At 45.2% G+C, this 21,887-nt stretch overlaps 1 protein-coding gene across 2 annotated transcripts in view; it reads right to left on the bottom strand.

Annotated features, from left to right (window-relative positions):
* Positions 1-21,887, bottom strand: part of LOC144762020 (uncharacterized) — a 604,519-nt gene that overhangs the window by 465,350 nt on the left and 117,282 nt on the right. The window lies entirely within an intron of this gene.

Below are 21,887 nucleotides of genomic sequence, written 5' to 3'. Positions count from 1 at the left end.
TTTCCTCAGTTACATAATGCTTTCATTCAAAGGTTTATACAATACTAGAAAATTCACATTGTAACATTTTCAAACAATAACAATAGATGACTTTATCATGATGCCCAATGCATTTCAAGCTCTGACGAGCTCTTCCTCAGGGGCCTGTGGAGTAAATTATACGTGTAAGTTATTCTATATTGAAACAGGAAACACTACATCACTATGTACAAGGTGTCCAAACATTGAAAACATGCTTTGCAGGTTAAAAACACACATCACCATCACCTCGGTGAAAGCACCTCACCGTGCTGAAAGAAACCCAAAATCACGAGGAAACAAACTTACTACGCCGTAGTCACATAAGACTTCAATCTAAACCCTAAACAAATGTGGGAAACAAATGAAAGACCATGTGAAATGCTGCTTTCAACTATCTAATAGTCCAAGTGAACTGGCTGGCCGGTCACACAATTCTCTCTTACCTTATGGTGAACGCTCTGTTCAAACACGTGGGGATCTGCTATTACGGAGATTAAATCTGCGAAAACAAACCATGCCACTTAACCCTGGGTTTCAAAACCTCGTGACCAAGTATCTGCGTAAACAGAATATTAAGAAACCCCTTACCGGATTCTAATGGGCTGCGCTTCAAACTTTTCTCCACTGCTCTACAATACTCCGTGACTGCTGCACAATGTGCCGACACGCTGTGTACATTGCACCGCGGTCTTCCTCAATCCACAACGGGACGACTGGGGGTATAAACACTGAAAACAGACTAAACTAACCAGCTAAATGTCACTAGAAAACGGGCGCCATATTCAAAGGGTCAAAAACGACTCTATATTCACACGAAAATGCCTCAAAGAGTGAAAAATTAAATAAACAAAAATAAATAAAACGGACCCTTACAGGGGACAGTGTGTGTTTTTTTAAAGCATGGATAAAACTCCTACTTAGCATCATTTTCTTTCTATTCTATGATGATCATGACATTTTACACAAAAAAGCAGACATCAAACTGAAACAGTCTACAGGGTGAAGAGACTCATATAAAACACGATAAATCTATTTTTTCATTTAACCCTTTGGGTTCCTGAGTGGGCAAAAATTTAATCCAATGAGTTTCTCTTTGGAGGAGGGATCTGGAAAGATCAACCCCCTCGTGGACTTTCACCACTTCAAGAATGGAGAACTTGATCTGAGCTATGCCATGGTTGTTGTCATTCCAATGTTTTGCCAGATTGCTTTTAACGTTTTTGTTTCTTATTGTGCTTTTATGTTCAGTTATTCTCGTTTTGAGTTTTCTCTCCGTCTTACCTACGTAAATTTTCCCGCAGGGACACTTGATGTAATAAATTAAATTATTTGAATTACAGTCTCCATTGTAGTGCAGCTCAATTGCTTTCCCAGTTTGTGGATGGTGTAAAGTTTTCCCTGTGATCACATTGGAACAATGAACGCAATTCGCACATTTCTTCATCCCTCTGTTAGACACTGCTCTGTCTCTTACCGGAGTCTGCAACAGTTCTTTAAGGTTCTTTGACCTTGTGTATGCGAATATTGGTTTGTTATTGAAAATTCCATTAAAATCATCCTCGTTGCTTAAAAGATCCCAGTGCTTGTTGATAATAGTTTTCAGTTTTTGAGAGGAAGTTGAAAACTTAGATACAAACACGTGCCTGTCCGTGGTCTTTTTTGGTTTCTGGATTAGTAAATTCTCCCTACTATTTGAATCTACCCTTTTTTCCGCTTTTAGCAGAATTTCATCAGGATAACCTCGTTCTTTGTAGCGTAGATGTTGGGTTCTGAGGTTCTCTTTCAGATCTTCCTCTTGAGAGCAAATCCTTTTAATCCGCATGTATTGCGATACTGGTAAATTGTTCTTTAGGTTCTGAGGGTGGAAGCTGTGAAATAACAATGAATTGTTCACATCAGTCTCTTTTCTGTACACTTTCGTTTTTATCTGGGTATCCTCAATATTGATCAAGACATCTAGAAATGGCAGTTCTTTGTCGCTGATAACATGGGTAAATTCAATGCTGTCTACATAGTGGTTCAGTCTTGCAATTTCAAATTCTAGACTCTCCTTTGTGCCAGACCATAGTATAAATATATCGTCTATAAATCTACGATATAAAATTGCATGTTCGTTCCAGACGGTGTTCGTGTAAATATGGTCGGCTTCAAATTTGGCCATGAAGGTGTTAGCATATGCCGGGGCCCCAGCAAATCCCATGGACGTACCGTTCTGTTGAAGATAAAACTTTGATGACCATTGAAAATAACTATGATACAAACAAAAATGTAATAGTTCCAAAATGAAAACTTTTTCTGCCTTTACGGAGGGTTGTTGGAGCAGAGCCCATTCCACTGCCTCCATTCCTGCTTGATGAGGGATAGAAGTGTACAGCGACTTCACGTCGATAGTACACACAAGAATGGGACATGATATTTGAGTTTCTTTTAAAGTCACTAAGAAATCATTGGTGTCCTTAATGTACGACGGCCATTTTATGTACAAAAAACTGTAGAAATTTGTCAATGTATTGACCCAATGGTTCAAATACCGTCCCACAACCGGTGACTATGGGACGCATTGGTGGATCTAGTAGATTTTTATGCACCTTGGGGAGCATATAGAGACGTGGTCTTCTGGGAAATTGTACTGTCAAAAATTGTTTGGTCTTCGCTGAGATATGCCCTAATTCAAGGGCTTTTGTCAGAATATCATTGAGTGCGATTTGTAGATCTTCAATGGGGTCTTTGTCCAACTCAAAATAAATGGAAGTGTCAGCCACATGTTCTTCTACCTTTCGGTTGTACATGGTTTTGTCCATCACTATTATGGCGCCTCCTTTATCAGCTTTCTGATAAAGGAGGCGCCATAATAGTGATGGACAAAGACCCCATTGAAGATCTACAAATCGCACTCAATGATATTCTGACAAAAGCCCTTGAATTAGGGCATATCTCAGCGAAGACCAAACAATTTTTGACAGTACAATTTCCCAGAAGACCACGTCTCTATATGCTCCCCAAGGTGCATAAAAATCTACTAGATCCACCAATGCGTCCCATAGTCACCGGTTGTGGGACGGTATTTGAACCATTGGGTCAATACATTGACAAATTTCTACAGTTTTTTGTACAAAAATGGCCGTCGTACATTAAGGACACCAATGATTTCTTAGTGACTTTAAAAGAAACTCAAATATCATGTCCCATTCTTGTGTGTACTATCGACGTGAAGTCGCTGTACACTTCTATCCCTCATCAAGCAGGAATGGAGGCCGTGGAATGGGCTCTGCTCCAACAACCCTCCGTAAAGGCAGAAAAAGTTTTCATTTTGGAACTATTACATTTTTGTTTGTATCATAGTTATTTTCAATGGTCATCAAAGTTTTATCTTCAACAGAACGGTACGTCCATGGGATTTGCTGGGGCCCCGGCATATGCTAACACCTTCATGGCCAAATTTGAAGCCGACCATATTTACACGAACACCGTCTGGAACGAACATGCAATTTTATATCGTAGATTTATAGACGATATATTTATACTATGGTCTGGCACAAAGGAGAGTCTAGAATTTGAAATTGCAAGACTGAACCACTATGTAGACAGCATTGAATTTACCCATGTTATCAGCGACAAAGAACTGCCATTTCTAGATGTCTTGATCAATATTGAGGATACCCAGATAAAAACGAAAGTGTACAGAAAAGAGACTGATGTGAACAATTCATTGTTATTTCACAGCTTCCACCCTCAGAACCTAAAGAACAATTTACCAGTATCGCAATACATGCGGATTAAAAGGATTTGCTCTCAAGAGGAAGATCTGAAAGAGAACCTCAGAACCCAACATCTACGCTACAAAGAACGAGGTTATCCTGATGAAATTCTGCTAAAAGCGGAAAAAAGGGTAGATTCAAATAGTAGGGAGAATTTACTAATCCAGAAACCAAAAAAGACCACGGACAGGCACGTGTTTGTATCTAAGTTTTCAACTTCCTCTCAAAAACTGAAAACTATTATCAACAAGCACTGGGATCTTTTAAGCAACGAGGATGATTTTAATGGAATTTTCAATAACAAACCAATATTCGCATACACAAGGTCAAAGAACCTTAAAGAACTGTTGCAGACTCCGGTAAGAGACAGAGCAGTGTCTAACAGAGGGATGAAGAAATGTGCGAATTGCGTTCATTGTTCCAATGTGATCACAGGGAAAACTTTACACCATCCACAAACTGGGAAAGCAATTGAGCTGCACTACAATGGAGACTGTAATTCAAATAATTTAATTTATTACATCAAGTGTCCCTGCGGGAAAATTTACGTAGGTAAGACGGAGAGAAAACTCAAAACGAGAATAACTGAACATAAAAGCACAATAAGAAACAAAAACGTTAAAAGCAATCTGGCAAAACATTGGAATGACAACAACCATGGCATAGCTCAGATCAAGTTCTCCATTCTTGAAGTGGTGAAAGTCCACGAGGGGGTTGATCTTTCCAGATCCCTCCTCCAAAGAGAAACTCATTGGATTAAATTTTTGGCCACTCAGGAACCCAAAGGGTTAAATGAAAAAATAGATTTATCGTGTTTTATATGAGTCTCTTCACCCTGTAGACTGTTTCAGTTTGATGTCTGCTTTTTTGTGTAAAATGTCATGATCATCATAGAATAGAAAGAAAATGATGCTAAGTAGGAGTTTTATCCATGCTTTAAAAAAACACACACTGTCCCCTGTAAGGGTCCGTTTTATTTATTTTTGTTTATTTAATTTTTCACTCTTTGAGGCATTTTCGTGTGAATATAGAGTCGTTTTTGACCCTTTGAATATGGCGCCCGTTTTCTAGTGACATTTAGCTGGTTAGTTTAGTCTGTTTTCAGTGTTTATACCCCCAGTCGTCCCGTTGTGGATTGAGGAAGACCGCGGTGCAATGTACACAGCGTGTCGGCACATTGTGCAGCAGTCACGGAGTATTGTAGAGCAGTGGAGAAAAGTTTGAAGCGCAGCCCATTAGAATCCGGTAAGGGGTTTCTTAATATTCTGTTTACGCAGATACTTGGTCACGAGGTTTTGAAACCCAGGGTTAAGTGGCATGGTTTGTTTTCGCAGATCTAATCTCCGTAATAGCAGATCCCCACGTGTTTGAACAGAGCGTTCACCATAAGGTAAGAGAGAATTGTGTGACCGGCCAGCCAGTTCACTTGGACTATTAGATAGTTGAAAGCAGCATTTCACATGGTCTTTCATTTGTTTCCCACATTTGTTTAGGGTTTAGATTGAAGTCTTATGTGACTACGGCGTAGTAAGTTTGTTTCCTCGTGATTTTGGGTTTCTTTCAGCACGGTGAGGTGCTTTCACCGAGGTGATGGTGATGTGTGTTTTTAACCTGCAAAGCATGTTTTCAATGTTTGGACACCTTGTACATAGTGATGTAGTGTTTCCTGTTTCAATATAGAATAACTTACACGTATAATTTACTCCACAGGCCCCTGAGGAAGAGCTCGTCAGAGCTTGAAATGCATTGGGCATCATGATAAAGTCATCTATTGTTATTGTTTGAAAATGTTACAATGTGAATTTTCTAGTATTGTATAAACCTTTGAATGAAAGCATTATGTAACTGAGGAAAAGTTACCGAATCATTTGTGGTTAATCTTACGATAAAAAGTACATTCTTGAAAGCAAAATAATTGTGTTTATTGGAAAAAAAATTTAAGGCGGAGTGTTTGCTTTACAACCGCGCAGAGCGACAGTGCGCTGAGGTTAAGTGTCTCAGACACTTAAGATAAGTTTCTAGTGTAGGCACGGATAAGACAAACGTGCTACCTTAGCAGCACGCTGAGAGAAAAATATCAAAAAATATCAGAAACATTTCAGTATTATTGTTAAACTTTTGAAAAAAACCCTGAGTGCTCCTCCCACCCACCAATACAAACCTCGGCATCACCAGGCATCACCACCTTCCACCCCGGAGTATCCCAGAAGGGTAGCCTGCCATCACGCCATCAAGTCAGACAGGGGGACCAGGAGCACCGCCCGGCGCAGCCCCTGGGCCCCCAGAACAGGCGCAACCGCGCGTCCTCCAACAGGCCTGGCCATAGGAAGACGCGCTCAGCAACCCGGAAGGAATCCTGGAGGAGCGGGCGCCCATCAACGCGACTCCCAGCAAGCCCGGCAGGCCAGGAGACACGGACCAGGAAGAGGAATCCACCGAAGAATCTGGTAAGCAGCAAACACGTCCTATTCTGTCAGAGACAGAAAAAAAGAACAGAGGGAATGCTGGGACCAGTACGCTTATGTACTCCCAGCGGGAGGGGGAGGGTAGGTCCAGCATTCCTTCGTTCTTTTTTTCTGTCAGTGAGATGGGTTATCTAACTTTGTTATGAAGGTGTCGAGGACGGAGGGACCTGGGGGTAATGTGCTTTGAAAGGGTTGCTGGGTGTATGTCTAAATACGTTTCTGAATAACGCTTAGCTGACATAGGTGCACTTACAGTGCCGAACGGTGTATTCGTGTAAAGTGCTGTGAGAAGGGAGCCAGGTCCTTTACCTACTGACACAGTGCATCCATTTAAAGTGCAACAAATAATCTTTGAGGGTGAAGTATTCAAAGTGCAGCATGGGTGCATGATTTGTGGTCCGAGGCGCATCGCAGGCTCTTCGAGGTCAGATTTGTACTTGGGTTGGAGCTTGTGATTTCTGTTTACTTTGGGAGGACATCACAGGATTACGATTGAAAATGTTTGCGTGAGGGTGGCCCTCGTGTGAGATTTCTCCTGCCCAACTGCGCAGTGCCTAGAAGTTTGGGAGGTGCTATTCTTGGATCTCAGGGCTGGGATTGCCGCCGCTCGCTTCATGTGGATTTGGGGCTGTGCCCTGCTGCTGCTGGCGGGGGCCCCGGTGGCCAACTACCCACACCGCTACAACCTGTACATGGGCAGCATGGCACCGCAGAACCATGTGCAGACGGCGCAGGGCGTGTCCCAGTTGCGGAATGGGCACCACACTGCCAGCCGGCACAGGTAAGGATAGATGCCTATGGCCGCACTGGGGAGCAACTCTTCTAAGTGCTACTTGCTCAAGGAAGAGTGAGAGATGGGGAGCAAAGCCCCTGGGTGAGTGCGTGAGCGAGGAGCTTGTGTAGTGTCCTTTAAGGAATGAGCCATTTCTAAGTGCTTCTTGCTTGAGGAGGTGCGGGGAAAGGTAAAAGCACTGGGTAAGTGCGTTAGTGAGGAACGTGAGTAGCTTCTTTTTAGAAATGAGCCGCTTCTAAGCGCTTGGTTCGCGAGGAAGTGCGGGGACTGCCAAAGCCTCTGGCGACGCTGGGTGAGTGAGTGAGGAAATTGAGTAGAAATGACTCGCTTCTACGCGTTTCCTTCTCGAAGAAGTGCTGGTACTTGGTAAGAGTGTTGTGTGGCGTTTAGAGCTCAGAGTGAATTTTCCCGATTCATGCCCTGGTATAGGTACAATTCACATTGCCCTTATATAGGCATAGAAATCAATTCCTTATTTAGGCATAGCCCATGCTACCCAAATACAGGCATGGCTACTTCCACCCGTACCAAACGTCACAACGATTTCTTGGAAAATTGGCTTAAGCAGTTAGGGAACTTCCCCTTGCTTGAATATTGATTTGTCCAAGAACTCATGTACTTTGCAAAGAACAACTATTCCCTAGGGGTTCTTTCCTGACGTTCATATGCCCGACTTTACGTCAAGCTATGGCATTCCTAAACACCTTCAAGGTATAAATATGCCTTCACTTGCTATGGCAAACTACGGTGGTTCGGAGCAGTTCGACTATCTACTTGCCCGACGCAGCTCGCTACAGCAAGTGCAGAAGGAAGCCGACTCTCCAGCTGAGGCACTGATCAAGAGGCTGCCTTTCTCCTGCAGAGAATCCAGATCCAGTGTTTCCAAGCTCCCCTTGCGGGGTGTTGGGAAATCGAGTCCCGAGGCAGAGATACCAGACCTCCTTCATTCTAAACCAAGGTAAGGAGCTGATTAGAACCTAGAGAAACCTTTGGTAGATTCTTGGCAGAGAAAAACGTAACCTATGCTACACAATACTTACTTCTTCCCACCTACTAGACTTAGGTTAGGTACATTGGGGTAGGCGTATTTTAGAAACACTAGTTGAGTACTTTTAGCCTGTATATTTAAGTATGTATTTTTATATGGATTAGAAACCATACAATGCTTTTACAGTATTATTTTACAATACTATTCTCGCTGTACGCATTATACTTTGCAGTCTGCATAATGATTGTAGCAGTTCACTTTTCTTGTATGAGAAAGAAGACTGTTCAATAAACCTTTTTTATTGAAAACGCCCGTCTCTCTATTTCTCTACAACTCTGTTGAAACGGAGCATGCACAATTGACTGAGTGAATCTTATCTATTGTTTCTACGACTCTGAGAGATATATTTCTTATTCTTGGGAAACAAAGTTGTCATGTTTATGCGGTTGTCAGAAACGAATCCCTTCTTGTGAATTCGAGAAAGTTTCTAGTGACCTCTGAGCTAGCTGGCACTCACTATTGTTTAGTATATTCGATAGAGACCGAGTAGACCTCAGACCTACGTCCTACGTCTAATCTATAGGATATATCAATCCAATGCGCAGAACCTATTGGGAATATAGGAACTACACTACAAGAGGTGGAAAATATATACACTAATCTATACACTGATCGGTGGTAGCCATTTATCTGGAAGTATGGCGCATTGTTCCTCAACGACCTTTCAAGGTATTTTAGGTCAGATGGGAAGGGCAAATGTCTGCAGTTACCTAGGTAGGTAGTCAGGGAAAGTGAGATGAATATGGTACCGCTACTCACAGTACAGATAGACAGCGCGAGCTGTGCTGTAATATTGTTTATTACCCAACATGCTAATTATCCTGTCGACCTTGGAGCAATCAAAGCCTGGGTCAGCCCCGATGGCAGCTGCTATTACAATCCGTGACCCATCGCATAATTCACAGAGTTGTTTTACTGGTTAGGAGTTTGTAATTGGAGCTCCTGGGTGAGCCAACATGCTAATTATCCTGTCGACCTCGGAGCGATCAAAGCCTGCCTCTATGCGCATGCGAGCGAGTAAATTACAAAGCACCTCGTTGAAACTTCGGGGAAACTAAGGTCGGATGGTAAAGAAAAACAAGCATTGGCCGCACGGCAGTAAAAGTAACACCGCACGGCCGTGAAAGCGCAAGTCATCGCGATCACTCTGAAATAAAAAGCGATCACGATGACGCGCTAAAGCATGCTAGGGATGCGCGATGTGCGTGACAGTAAGCTGGTGGCAGCTTTGGTAGCACTTTTTAAAGCAGCTACTAAATGGCTCGGCCAGACCAGCGCATGAGCTGGATCAGGCGTGACCTAAAAATGGACAGCGCTGGTTTTCACGATGTCAAAAGCTTTATGAGGCACATGATGGCCATTTTAATGAGGAAGAAACTGTAGAGCGGGCACATGCAACAAACATCCTATTATTTCTGATGAACATGTTGCTTACGTTTGGTGATGCCTTATCTGGTAGAGATTCTATCTAGCCATCGCTTCCCTACCTTACAATTATCCACAGGCGTCAGACTTGATCAAGACATTTTATGTGAGCATACACATGCATGCCGGTAGATGGTGTAGTTCACGTCCGCTTGGCGTCGTCTGCACCAGAAATGGTGTGCGCGGTGCCTTTATAGGCGCCATCCCAGCATGCTGCCGACAGATTTTTTTGGGCAACTTTCCACAGCAGCAGTGCAGAGCGACAAAAAGAAACTAACCACTGGTGTGGAAAACTAGGGATCTGAAAAGGGAACAGCCCTGTCCCTAGAATTCTGATGCGAGAGTGGGGAGAGTGGGTAGGTCGGTAAGGAAAATGCAGCTAGATAGGGTCTCTACCACATAGATGTTACCAAAGGTAAGTAACTTGTTCATCTGACAGAGATTTTAGCAACAGAGCCCTTAACTTTAGAATAGATACCCAAGCAATACCTCCCCAGAAGTGGATCTGCGGATCAATTTTACACATAACAATCCTGCAGGACTGAGCTGACAAAGTGTCCGTCCAGAGGGACCTGACTGTCCTGGCAGTAGTGCTTGGAAAACGCAAGCAGAGACGCCCACATTTGCTACTTGGCAGATGTCCAGGACTTGAACTTCGAGTGCTAACGCAGTGGTCGTAGCATTGGCTTGAGCACGCAAACCTTCAGAGGGTTGCTTCTTGGCCAATGCGTAGCAGACCTTAATGAAGAGCAAAATCCATCTGGAGATGGTTCGCTTCTGCACGGCCTTTCCTTTCTTCACTCCAACATAGAGTTGGTCTTCCACCGGGAACACTTTCGTCCAGTCAAAGTAGAACAACAATGCTCTTTTTGGGTGGAAGTCGCTCCTCTTCCTTAGAGCAGAGGTCTTCAAACTTTTGTAGGCTGAGCCCCCCCAGTTAAATTTTTTTAGATGTCGGGCCCCCCACCACCTTACAGAAATTTCTGGAATCTGGTACACTACATAATTGTCTGCCATGTGCATATCACGGACCATATTCGGCAAATAATGTTTTACATAATTAGAGTGTTTAGTAAACTGCAGGTTTGTGTTTAGGTGTGGTGAAATGACAGAGGTTTATTACACAGCTCAAAACACAATTTTCCAAGATAAAATGTGCGCACATTCTTTTTACTAGGATGCTTTGTTTTACACCTGACCTAGATTAGTAATAACACCACCAACATAAATGTGTGGACCCGTTTTGATCTAGAATTGCATGAAACAAAAACATTTCTCTGCAAATAGTAATAGACTCTCTCATATCAATCACATTAAAAAGAAATGAAACAAAACAGTATTTACAAGAATCTGTTTAGGAATTATTCCAGGCCATCAGGGCAAAAACAGAGCTGCCTCTATCAAGGGAACCCCTGAAAGTCTGGATTGCAGTGCATGTAAATATGTCCTTTTGTAATTTAGGAGGAAAACCTTGATGGGGCACGACATGCCCATACTTGTGTACAGGGGCGCAACAAGACCCGAACTTCGGGGGGCTAACACTCCCATCCAGGGCTGGGACTAACACTGGTCGCACATAGTGCAACAGTCTGTTTTGGTGCCCCTTCCCCATATCCTCCTCCTCCATGAATTTCCACACTACCACTCCCCAACAGTGCACCTCATCTCTCTATAGCACCTTTCTGGTAAACATTTAATTTTTTTAATCGCGCTACTCATAGTTTACCCACACTCAGTTCTTTGATCTGCATGGTACACGTTCTTTGTAGCAGGCACATTAAACCTGTGCACTGTGCGGGTGTCAGAAGTACCCATGTGAGTGCACGTTGAGCGATGCGACAGTGTGGGAGTAGGGTAAGAGGAGTGACTGCAGGGTGAGTGAGGTGACCATATGAATTTGGGTGCGGATGTAAGTGCAGAGTGGGACAAATTAATGTATGGTTAGTGATGGTCTTATTTGAGTGAGTATGCACATTGAGCAGTAAGGGGGACATGTGAGTGAAGTGTTTCATTGGTGCAGAGTGAGTAGTGTGCTCGTGTGATTGCAGGGTGAGGTTCAGGGTGAACAGCACAAGTGCACTGTGAGTGCAGAGTGATCACTGAGTTCAGGGTTAGCGGGTGATCAGTTTGAGTGCCTGGTGATCAGTGTGAGTGCAGAGTGATTACTGTGAGTTCAGGTTGAGCGGGTGAATGGTGTGAGTGCATGGTGATCAGAGTCAGTGCATGGTGATCAGGGTCAGTGCATGGTGAGGGGAACATCCTTTACGATGCGGATGTTACCCCGCACTACCATTACGACACGTCTCTTACAACGCAAGTCGTAACCACGACTTGCGCTGGAGGGCGCTCAAGGACAAGGAATAGTTAATTTACTATTCCAACACCTTCCCTACTATCCACGGGGACTGGTGTTGGAATAGTAAATTAAACTATTCCTAAGTCCGTACCCTACAGCGCAAGTTGTGGTAACGACTTGCGTTGTAAAACACGCGTTGTAACGGTACGTGTGGTAATAGCCCGCGTCGTATCGTCATACATCCCATGGTGATTATAGTGTGTGCATTGTGATCATTGTGACTGGTGCAGAGTGATCACTGTGAGTGCAGGGTGAGCGGGTGAATGGTGTGAGTGCATGGTGATCAGTGTGAGTGCATTGTGATCGCTGTGAGTGCAGGGTGAATGGTGTGAGTGCATGGTGATCACTGTGAGTGCATGGTGATCGCTGTGAGTGCATTGTGATTGCTGTGAGTGCAGGGTGAATGGTGTGAATGAAAGGTTATCAGTGTGAGTGCATTGTGATCACTATGAGTGTAGGGTGAATGGTGTGAATGAAAGGTTATGAGTGTGAGTGCAGGGTGAGAGGGTGAATGGTGTGAGTGCATTGTGATCGCTGTGAGTGCACTGTCATCACTGTGAGTGCAGAGTGAGCATGAAAGTGAAAAGCGAGAATGAGGAGTGAGTTGTCTGAATGCAGGGTGCATTCCCAGACACTTGAAGTAACTCAGCAGGTTATTGACGGCAGCGTAGGGTTTCAGATATGTTAAACTATTGCTATTATGGCATTAACCATGGATCAAGGTGGAAGAAATAAATGTGCTGATCTTTCAACAAACTTCCAGTTTTATGGTTAGGGTTGCCAGCTCATTATTTTGATGGCCCAATTGGTACAAAAATAAATAGGCACCTAAAGCTGTATTGTCAGCACTTGTCTGTGCATACTTTGAACAGCAAATATAAATAGTAGCACTTTTAATTGTGTTTTAGGGCTCCCTGAATGGTCCATGACTGATAATAAAATATAAAACGGAACAAAGACAGAAAAGTCACATTACAAATGTATACGCACTTATTTATTTTTAAGCATATTTGGTGTCAAGACAAGCAATGTGCATGCTGTTTAAAAAACACATGGATGGCTGGCATTTTTCTCTTGGTAACTTGAAGCCCTGTGGGTGTTGCGGTGCCTGCCCTGCCTGTGCACATTTAAAAGAAACTTTGCCTGCCTGTGCACATTTAAAAGAAACTTTTTCTCCTTTCTGCAAAGAGCTTCCTCACAGTACGGAGTTAAACTGGTAGATCTGAAATGCTTCAGCTGCTTTGGGTGGCAGGATGTCTCCTTTGCTAAAACTGAAAGCAAGTAAAGACTGTCCTTTCAGCTACAGTGGGAAGCAAGGAGTCTCCTCTGCTATGAAAGCGAACACAAAGGAACAGGACTGCCTGTTGGTTTGCTTTCGTTTTTTTAGCAGAGGAGACCCTGCCTCCCACTGCAGCTGAAGCATCCCAGCTCTACCGATTAACCCCCTCCTGGGAAGGCTGTTAGCTCTCCTCATCACAAAAGCACAAGTCCGTGCCTTATCTATTTCCCCTCACTCCCCCTCCCCCTCCAACCCTCAGTTACCGGAGCTCGACAATAAACAGACTCCATTTGAAGGGGTGAAGACTTGCACGCCTCTGGGGCAGTAATAGACTCTGAAAGGAAAGATCTTAGGGAGTGCGCGCCACCCCTGAGATGGCGTCGCGCTCCACAGATTGAAGAACTCTGCCTTCGAGGGATGTGGCAGAGTGTAAAAAGTATCCAGGGTGAGGAACTTGTAGAGTTGTGCTCTAGTCTTCGCGCGTTGCGTCATGACGCAACACGCGAAGACGCCCAGTCAGAGCGAGTGCGCATGCACGCAAGGAGAGACCGCGGATCGGAGCGGAGAGGACGCTTGGCGCTCTCCCGCGATCACAAGCCAATTAATAAAGTGGCCTTCCCCAGAGCACTGAGTCTGCCTCCTCATTCCTGCATGTAAACGGCCTCATTATAGTGGCGACGAGGATTGGGATTGCCCACAAAGATAAAAAAAAATAAAAAAAAAAAAAAAACGGAAGAGCAGCACAAGGAAGAGGGAAACACACCCCACATAGCCCACCCTGGCAGGGGACGACGAGGGAAGAAACAACGCCCAGGAGGGCGCAGGAAGATCGCAGGGAGAGCGCGGCAGAAGCGCAAACAGGCGGAGAGCACCTACAACATGCACAAGGCTAGAAGGCGGGAACCAAGGGGGTGAAGCACGGAGCCAATCGATAAAACCCCACAGAGACCTTGGTGGAACTAGAAGACCGCAGAGAAGGGGGTGCAGGATAACCCCGACCGAACCCGACGCAAGGTGGAAACGCAAGCGCGCCCGGCAGCCCAAGAAACCAGGGAGCAGAACCGGAAGAACAGGCCAGAATGAAGATGCAGACGTCGTCACTCACTGCGCCAGTCCCGTTCTTGCCCAAACCGTGTGAACCCCAGATGAAGTGGGAAGACTGGAGGGAGTATTTCAAAAATTATCTTGAGGCCCTGGAAGATGAAAACGGGGAACCCTTCACCAGTGCGAGGAGAAGAAGGATACTCTTGCACGTTCTGGGCCCGGAGGGGATAAGAGTCTTCACGAACTTAGTTCCCACGACCAGACCACCAGCGTATGTCGACGTCTTCAAGCATGCCTTAGAAGATCTAGACAATCGCTACCGCCCAGCTGTATGTGTCTCCATCGACCGCTACAATTTCCAGCAAAGGAAGCAAGAAGTAGGAGAAACCATCGATGATTATGTCGCTGCTCTACGACGGTTAGCGATGACGTGCAAATATGGAGCTCTGCATGACGAATTTATAAAAGACCAAATTGTCATGCACACCACCAACAGGACTGTGCAAGATAAACTATGGGCACACGGAGAAGCTACGCTGAAAGAAGTCATAGCCATGGTAAAGAAGGCGGAATTGTCGAAACGATGTGCCAAAGCAGTGAAAAGGGAATCCACCCTGAAGACCATGGTGAACAGAATTGAAGATTCGGAACCTTAGCAAGGAATAGAACTGCGCCAGGAGGACGCAAAGGGACTAACAGATGGGAGGAAAAAATCGGACAGACAAGGAAACAACCCATGGAAAACAAGTCCACGTGCTACAGGTGTGGAAGTCCGAACCACGCAGCCCAGGATAAACGCTGCCCGGCATTCCGGGCGAAATGCATGTTCTGTGGCCTACTGGGCCACTATGAAAAAGTGAGTCGCAGGAAAATGAAGAGACCGGTAGTGAAGTACGTAACACAGAAGGAGAAGAGGACGAACTGGATGACGATGACCATGTGTTGTGTATAGAGGAGCAGGTGCTGGGAATAGGGAACAAACGTTCTCGCAAACCTCAATGCGACATGGTAATAGGAGGGGTGAAAATCAAGATTGTGATAGACTTGGGCTCCCCTTTCACCATCATCCAAAAATCAGTATTGGAGGAAGAGTTCGAGCCCAGCCTAGGACCCAGACTGGAACCACCAGACATACGGCCGGTGACACACTTGAACACCCCCATCCCCATGGTGGGGTACAGGACTCTAACATTTGAATTCAGAGGAAGGACAGGAGAAGTGTGGCTCAATGGTTAGAGCAGGCAGACCTTGATGCAGAGCTCTGGCCAGGGACCAGGGTTCGATTCCCGCCTCGGCGGGTCTCCGGCTCATTAATTCCACTGACTGGATATTCTCGCCTCAGTGCCTGTTCTGATCATGGGTCCCACGCTGCAACTCTGGGCAATAGCTTGCTTAGTCTCCACAACGGCCCCAAAAGCGCTGGGATGCCTGGCTGCACCTGGGGGGTGCCCAGGAGTGGACAATTCCCAGGAAAGCCAGGAAGGGTTCCTAAGCGGTATACGGACAGCGCCGGGACACCTCCGGTGGAGGTAGCTGTGCGCTTTACAAATTCCGACATTTACATTTACAGCAGAGTGCAAGCTGTATGTGGCAGAAAAAGGTCCATCGGTTTTAGGTTGGATGGATCAAGGTGACTTGGGGATAAAACTGGACCCTGGAGGAGACATTCGAGTGTTGATGACAGTCCCTGAGAGCTGGCCGGACCTGGAGAAACTAAAGAAGGACTTCCCGAGGGTGTTCGGAGGGAAGGTCGGCAAACTAGAATAGTTCTCGCACAAATTTCTGCTCAAGGAGAATTCCAATCCAGTGTCCCACAAGGTTAGGAATGTGCCCCTAGCAGTGAAGGAAGCAGTACAACAAGAATTGCGTAGACTGGAAGAACAGGGAATAATCGAACCCATAGACAGTTCGGAGTGGCTGGCGCCCTTGGTTGTGGCAAGAAAACCAAATGGCAAGGTGCGTCTGTGCGTGGACCTCAGGGAACTTAATAAGTGCCTGATCGTGGAAACATTCCCGTTACCCTGCATAGAAGAAATGCTGGCCAAAACAAGAGGAGTAAAGTGGTTCTCCACTATCGACCTTACATCTGCCTATCACCAAATAGACCTACACCCCACAAGCCGGAAACTCACATCCTTCATAACGCCCTTTGGATGCTATCAATTTCGCAGGATGCCTTTTGGTCTTGCCTCAGCTGCAGCGGTGTTCCAAAAGCTAATGCATCGTCTGTTCAAGGACATCGAGGGCATCCAATACTTTCAGGATGATATTTTGGTAATGGGGAAGGACCGGAAGGACCATGACAGGAAATTGGACAAGGTGCTGGGTGTACTACAAGAAACAGGCCTGACAGCAGAATGAGAGAAATGTCGACTAGGAATGACATCGGTCACTTACCTTGGACACGAAATAGGAGAACACGGAATAACGCCAAAAAAAGAGAACGTAAAGGAAATCTGTGAGGCCAGGGCGCGCGAAGGTAAAGAGGAGGTGAGATCCTTCCTGGGGATGGCCGAGTATTATAGCAAGTTTGTTCAGCACTTCGCTACTAAAACACATCCCCTGAGGCAGCTGATAAGAGACAAGACAGTGTTCAAGTGGAACGAGGAAGCGCAGAAAGAATTTGAAGAGTTGAAAAGGAACATAAGTCAAGCGGTGCCATTACAAGGATATGACCCCATGGGACAGACCATACTGACGACACATGCCAGTGAGAAGGGTCTGGGGGCAGTCCTCGCACAGGGGAGAACAGACGGTACCGTGGAGACCCTCAGCTTTGCTTCCAGGACTCTGTCACCCACAGAACAGAAATTTAGTGTAATTGAGAAAGAAATGCTAGTGGTGGTATGGGCCATGGGGAAGTTCCGGCAGTTCCTGTGGGGCACGAGATTTTGATTGCAGACGGACCACAAGCCGCTGGTCAAAGTGCTAACCTCGAGTGGACATGCGACTGCCACGCCTCGCATAGCCAAGATGTCGTTGAAGCTACTGGAGCACCGGTATGACGTGGAGTACATACCAGGGACACGCAACAAGGTGGCTGACTACCTTAGTAGAGCCTCCGCCATGGAAGAAGCCCCAACCCTCTCCTATGAGGATGAAGAGATGATAGCGATAACGGATGATCCAGAAAGAGTGATCAGTAAGCAGGAATGGGTCATGGCATATGATGAGGATGAAGAGATGCGTGAGGTCAAAGAAAACATAATCAAGGGCTGGCCCGAAAAGAAGAGAGTGAAGGAAGAACTCCGGAAATTCTATGAAGTCCACAAGGAACTGCCTGTGAGTGACTCGGGCATCTTTCTATACCGAGGAGACACAGTGGTGCCTCCTACAAGATTGATCCCGTTCCTGTTAACACAGTTACATGAAGGGCATCTCGGGATTGTCAAAACCAAAATGAGAGTGAAGCAAATGTACTGGTGGCCTGGACTGGACATACAAGTGGAAAGGCATGTGAGAGACTGTAGCCAGTGCCAAGGAGCTGACAAAATCCTGAAGCCACTAAGACCAGCTTTGGGGAAATTTGACCAGCCACGCGACCCCTGGGAAGATGTCTCGGTCGACATCTTAGGACCTGTTCTGGACAACCAAGGAGTGCCGAAGTATGTATGTGTCTTGGTGGACAAATACTCAAAGTGGCCGGAAATTCATATCCAAGAAGAAATGGACTCCGAAACTGTGACAAAGTTCCTCACGTCGGTTTTCCTAAGAGAAGGGATCCCGAGGACCATCCTGAGCGACAATGGCCTGCAATTTACCTCTGAGAAATGGTACAAGTTTGCAGAAAGGAATGGTATCAACGCCAAACACACTTCTATATACCACCCCTCGAGCAACGGACAGGTGGAAAGATTCAATCGGGTCATCATGGGGTCCATCCAAGCTTCCATCATGAAAGGCAAGGATTGGGAAAAAGAGATACTGAAGATGATATGGGCCTACCGAATTACCCCCACCTCCACCGGGTACAGCCCATTCCAAATCCTGAGAGGCAGACACCCCTTCACTAAGGACAATGTGGCCTGGAGAGAAAAGACCATCACCAGCAAATGGTCTCCTGCAGTAGTACAACATAACCTAGAGAAAGCTCAGAAGGTATATACCGACCATTATAACCGGAGAAGAAACGTCCAAGAGACTGCACTCGAAAGAAGGGAGTGGGTGAGAGTCAAACTGGCAGTACTGAAAAGGAAGGGAGAAAGCAAATACTGCCCGCCCCTGCAAGTAGAAGAAGTATATGATAGAGCGGCGTTGCTCAGCGACGGGAACGTGTGGTCCCAAGACCGCATGGCCAAAATCAACAAGATCTTACAGTGGCCTGCGGAGGAAGAGAGAGCCCTACAAGATCCAGGGCCAAGAGACAGGGAAGGAGGTACACCAGCTAGGGAAGAGTGCCAGACGGAAGAAGGATCTCACGAGGATTTGGGAGATCAAGAAAAGCCCGTTGCCGAGGGAACGTTGGGAGAAAGGTGTGTAACACCAAAAGGAGCAGAGCAGAGCCAGCAGAGAGACAAGACTGTAAGCCCTGCAGAGAGCTGCACCAGAGAAGCCTCCACGCCGGTAAGACGCACACGCGCTGGTAGAGTGGTGGTCAGACCCAATCGATTCAGAGACTTTGAACTAGGGGAATGTTAAGCCCCTGGGGACTCAGAGGACTCTTTTGTGTATGTGTAAAAAGGGGAGATATGTAGAGTTGTGCTCTAGTCTTCGCGCGTTGCGTCATGACGCAACACGCGAAGACACTCAGTCAGAGCGAGTGCGCATACGCGCAAGGAGAGACCGCGGATCGGAGCGGAGAGGACGCTCGGCGCTCTCCCGCGATCACAAGCCAATTAATAAAGTGACCTTCCACCGAGCCCTGAGTCTGCCTCCTCTTTCCTGCATGGAAACTGCCTCATTATAGAACTGGCAAATATGAAAAGGAGTAAACACTTTGGGCACAAAGGAAGCTCTAATGCGAACAACCAGCTTGTTGTCTGGGTAGATGTTCAGGTATAGAGGCTTGAATGACAAAGCCTGAAGCTCACTGACCCTCCGGGCATGAGGCACGATGGCGAGAGAAGGAAGTAAAATATGTTGCAAATCTTTCAAGAAGCTATGTACAATAGGGGATTTAAAGAGAGATGGCTGGTCAGATAACTGCAAAGAGACAGAGATAAAAGAAACATAGCTTGTCAAGGAAAAGGATCAAAAGAAGGACCTGAGACAGGGGAGCAGAAATAGGGTCAACCTGTGTCTCTGCACACCATGCCACAAACGTGGCCCAGTGTCATGGCTTGGGCTGAGCTGCGCCCGAGAAATTACACTTCTGCATTCTTTTAGCGGTCCATGCACTTTTTCTGGCACATATCGCGAGGCTCGCAAGCATCCGGGACGTAGCGCATATTTAGTACGCATACACGTGTCCGGCAAAGCTTAGCCTCTCATTCTGAACCTGGAAGCCACTGTCCTGCAACTTAGATATTCACTGAAGGAGCGCGTTGTAGCAGATCTTGCAGTTTAAGGTCCTCACAAGATTTCCATGAGTACCAGCGCATGGAGGGCTTATTCAGTTACACCAGGCTTGTGTTGCAAAAGGTGCTAATAACACATGTACTTTTATCCATGACTGGCCGACACGTGCAGGAAGCGCAGTATTGAATTTCCAGATTGTTTTACACACGAGCAGGGAGCGTATAAAACATTATATGGACAATGTATATGAAATGAAAAGAAATGGAGACCTATAGAGCGCAAAACATTCACCCAAAGGTATTATGGCACTGGCTCCACACAAAACAGAAAAGGGCGATAGAGCCAGCTCAAAGATTGAAGAGCCACGCCTTTAACACCTTCCTGTAAGACAGCAGTTGATTTTCTTTCTTAACCTACAGTGGTAATGTACTCCAGAGTCGGGTCGTACTGACCAGAAAGCTCCTTCCCCCCCAAGCACACTTTTTGAACCTGGGAACAACCAGATTGTGTGAGTATGCTGAGCGGAGCTGGCGGGCAGGAACATAAGGCTGGAAGTTCATTTAAAAAAATACTGGCCCGCATCGTGAGTGGCCTTAAACACAATACAGAGCGCCTTAAATTCTATCTGCCTTTCCACTGGCAGCCAGGGTATCTTTTTGAGCGCTGTGGAGAGTGATTTGTGTTTAGGGATATTTACCAGAAGCCACGCTGCAGCGTATTGCATAATCTGCAGTTTCTTGAGGCAATGTTTGCGGAAGTTCATAAAGAGTCCATTACAATAGTCAGCTTCTGCGCCCGAAGCACATATCAACATTACCTCACTTGAGTGTTCAGCATGCGATGGAAGCACGTTCTTGTATTTCCTTCATTGGTTTTACACACATGCATGGAGCACTGTGTGAAATGTTGTGTGCTATTGAACCTGAAGCGCTTTGCCAGTTTGTATCCTGCTTTCTTTGTACAAGTGCACTGAGCATGGTGCCTGGATGTGTCTGTGCATATAATATCCAGTTTCCTCGCACTGACAGGCGTTTATTGAATTGTGCATGGAACTATTTCCAAGACTTATTGGTTATGAGGTACCGGAACCAGTGTGCTGTGTGCTAAAAGTAACATTTGAATTTGTGCATAGCCAGCGCTGGGAGCGCATCTACAAAGACGTATTTGGAACATTTATCTATTTGAGCTGTGTGAGGGACTACACTCAGCTGATTCATATCCAGCAATATCCTAACTTAAGTTATTTTCTATGGATTGAGTAACTACAGAAATTACTCCTGAGTGCTCTACAACTTACCAATACTACAGTCCTAATTCCATCAATCACAAAGGTTCATCGGCATACATCCCTTCCCTTTATAAGTAAGGGTACGGCCCAATAGTGGGAGGGAATACACGGACGGGACACAAATACATTTATCAGTACTGACACTATTCCCATTATTCTAAAGGTATAGCAACGCTTACTCAGAGGGACTACTATTCCGGAATATTATATACAAAACCAAGGAGTATCTTGTATTGAAAATGCAATCTATCAAGAGTCATATGTGGACATAATTCGTACAACAATAAAAGAAACTCTTTATAGCAGGCTTGCTTCTTCTTTTGTGTTTTTATTTTTCTTTCCACTCCAAGTATTATTTTTCAAAGATGCTTCAGAAAAAAAGATGATCAAATACATCCACTTCAATTGATGGTCAAATACATCACAATACAGCCTACGCGTTTCGTCCTCAATGGGACATCATCAGGGCTGTAAAGATAAAGAAGAAAAACAAATATAACTAACCATTCAAAAATATTCTAGTTAACAAACCTACTTTTCATAGTACCTTGACTATAAATTCCTTCTAATTCTACCTATATAACAATCTAAAACAATATGAAACACAGCCTGACTATTTAACATTCTACCAAATAATGTTATTTAATTGAGAATTTTAAACAGAACAACTCCTCCTGAGTGTGACATGTAACCTTTCACCCTTCTTGTTAATTTACCAAAACAAAAACATTTTGCCACAAAATGATTCATTTCGTGTCCACGTGCACCTTATAATTGACAATTATCCCCTATTTATGAATCAATAAGTAATAAATGGTTGCTCACCTAAATTTATAAAGAAAAACGGGAGAAATTCCTCCGTTAAAATGAAATGGTTTTTAACGAGGCGGTTGAGAAGTCTCCAATTTTAAGAACACGTCACTCTTTTGGTCCACTAGTATAAAACAAGAAGA

The sequence above is a fragment of the Lissotriton helveticus genome, chromosome 6, assembly GCF_964261635.1.
Source record: "Lissotriton helveticus chromosome 6, aLisHel1.1, whole genome shotgun sequence".
NCBI classification, from domain to species: Eukaryota; Metazoa; Chordata; class Amphibia; order Caudata; family Salamandridae; genus Lissotriton; species Lissotriton helveticus.
The sequence above is the reverse complement of the archived record's forward strand: the minus strand, read 5'-3'. Positions and strand labels throughout refer to the sequence as shown.